The sequence below is a fragment of the Sinocyclocheilus anshuiensis genome, unplaced genomic scaffold (genome assembly GCF_001515605.1).
Source record: "Sinocyclocheilus anshuiensis isolate Anshui unplaced genomic scaffold, SAMN03320099.WGS_v1.1 scaffold109, whole genome shotgun sequence".
Lineage (NCBI taxonomy): Eukaryota > Metazoa > Chordata > Actinopteri > Cypriniformes > Cyprinidae > Sinocyclocheilus > Sinocyclocheilus anshuiensis.
In genome coordinates this window covers 110594-113171 of record NW_015539824.1, presented here as the reverse complement: position 1 = coordinate 113171, position 2578 = coordinate 110594, and positions in this window count along the sequence as shown.

Sequence of the window (2578 nt, the reverse complement as noted above, 5' to 3'; positions counted from 1 at the left end):
CACAAAGAACCATTCAGTCAAAGGTTCTTTAAAGAACCATCTCTTTCTTACCTTATTATAATCTGAAGAACCTTCTTTCGGCAACAAAGAACCTTTTGTGAAACAGAAAGGTTCTGCAAATGTTAAAGGTTCTTAATGGAACCATTTAGACAAAAAGGTTCTTCTATGGCATCATGAAGCACCTTTATTTTTAAGAGTGGAGTATAATTGTTAACAATTATTTAGTGTAATTGTTAATGGTTTTAATTATAAATAAATAAATAAATATTTTTATTTAAATTAAAACACTTTTGAGTCCAGCGTAAGTTACATGACCTATGGGATGTCCCCACTTTTCACAAAAACAAACCTGTGTGTGTGTGTGTGTGTGTGTGTGTGTGTGTGTGTGTGTGTTGTTCTTGAGGAAAAAAAAAAGTGGAGGTTTATATTTTTGTAGTTTCAGTTTTAATTTTAGTGACATTTTTTGTAATTTTGTTGTGTTTTTGACATTTTTAGTAGTTATATAGTAATATATATGTATATGTATATGTGTGTGTGTGTTTTCAAACTACTACCATGGCAACTAGCTGATATATTTTTATATTTAAATTTAGTTAGTTAGTTAGTTAGTTAGTTGGTTAGTTGGTTAGTTAGTTCGTTGGTTAGTTAGTTCAGTTTAGGTTAGGTTTATTTAACTATAATAACCCTGGCCTGAATCAAGAGACCAATAATTTTGCCATTAGTTAGAAATATTAGCTTTTCTCCACACACCTATTAAATAAGATCTAAGAGAAGAAGAAGAAGATAAAAAAAGGTAAAGTTTTGCTCTGTTTGTTTGGCACTTTTTTATTTATTTTAATTTTAGACATGATATGAATGTCCAAAAGAGTCTATTTTTTTTTTTTTTTTGAAGCCACGGTATGTCTTATTTCTACATAATCCCTATGAATCCTGAAGCATTTACGTATTTATATTTTGCATATCCAATATCTTTCCAAGACCGGGTTTTCCAATACAGACTGTGCCCTTGAGACTATTTTACCAAAAGCCAAGAAAATTTTCTGAAATCCAATTCATTGATTTCCAGTCCACAATCTGAATCTATCCCACACCATCATCCTCATGCCATCTTTATTTACGTGTCTGGAGGAATAGTGGGATTCCTGCACATGTGGGAATGTGGGCCTTCGACCAAAACCTGCAGTTTCCAACCACACAATCCCCCGCCAGTGAAGGAACACAAGGAAAACTGGCACAAAAGACCTTTTCTGTAAATGAGAGCTTTATATTAAACAAATAAAACTCCCACTTCTGTGAATAGACACGACTTCTTTGTGAAAACACTCGGGCCAAATAAAAGACTCCATCCTTGAGATCTGTTTATCAGTATCTGTATTTTAATCAAATATTTATTTATGTTTCAAGGTCTAATTTCAATGTAAAAGAAAAGGAAGGCCACTGGTTTGGATGAAATCTCAAACATAACAGCAGTTCAAACATGCTATCATTGACTGATTTGTATGAAATGGGTGTCTTGTGCTGGCAGGCTTATGAACATGCCTGTTCAAACAAACCGATTGTAGAGAGACATTGCTGAGGTCTGAGGTAAAGCCACTTTCACCAAACAAGGGGGGCAGGAAGAGAAATGAGGCCAGAATAACTAAGCCCTCCTGCTTCAGCTCATTGCTTACCACTCCACCTCCAAAAGACTTCCACTCGCTCAGCTGCGGAAATGGTCCGATGTTGTCTTCTGTCTTGTAGAATGGACAATATGTGCCGCCAGTAGGTGGCTGTCTTAAAATGTGCACTGTTTGTAATGTTTCTGCACAGGCTGAAATTGCACTTGCCTTAAATGTATCCTGACACGTAGTGGCTTGGAGGCAGCCACGTGCAACGCAAAAGTTGTGGTACAAATGGTGGTAATGCACTTTTATCATGAGGCACTACCATGAGAAGAGTTTCAAACACGGTTCGGAAGGTAGAAGAAGCTTGAAGAAGTCAGCAGGATGCAGTTAAGTATTGAAGCCTGTTTCCACTATGGGATGAAATAATAAAAAGGGTGACTGTTTCTTTTTATGTCACAACGAACATCTCACAAATGTGCATTTGTAGCTTGCAATTCTCAAGGTTATATGATATTCCTATGCATACCCAAATCCCTGACGATTTTCAAGACGCAACATCCTGACATTTTCTCCGAATTGCAAAGAAAGTGTCAGTTGTTTCTTGAAAATTGTCAGGGATTCGGCTGTCCGGATAGGGTTAAAAACCATTCCACCAGCAAGGAACAGTGAAAGTTCCGGAAAATTAATAAGCTGATTAAATAAATAATATGTCAACTTTTTCCGCTTCTGAAACTACTCAAATAGGCTGTGTGGCCTATTGGTTCATGTTAACTAAAAGCCAAATAGCTATTAAGGCATTATTTTATCTCCATTCTGGTATAATTTTCTCACTTTTTTACAATCTAATACTTTCCCAATCGGTAAAATCAAGTCATATCCCATGTATATTTTGTTTCAAATATCTTGCTATATTCATAAATATGTGACATTATGGATGCAAAATGAGTTTGCAAATGAATGCCTGTGTTTAAAAC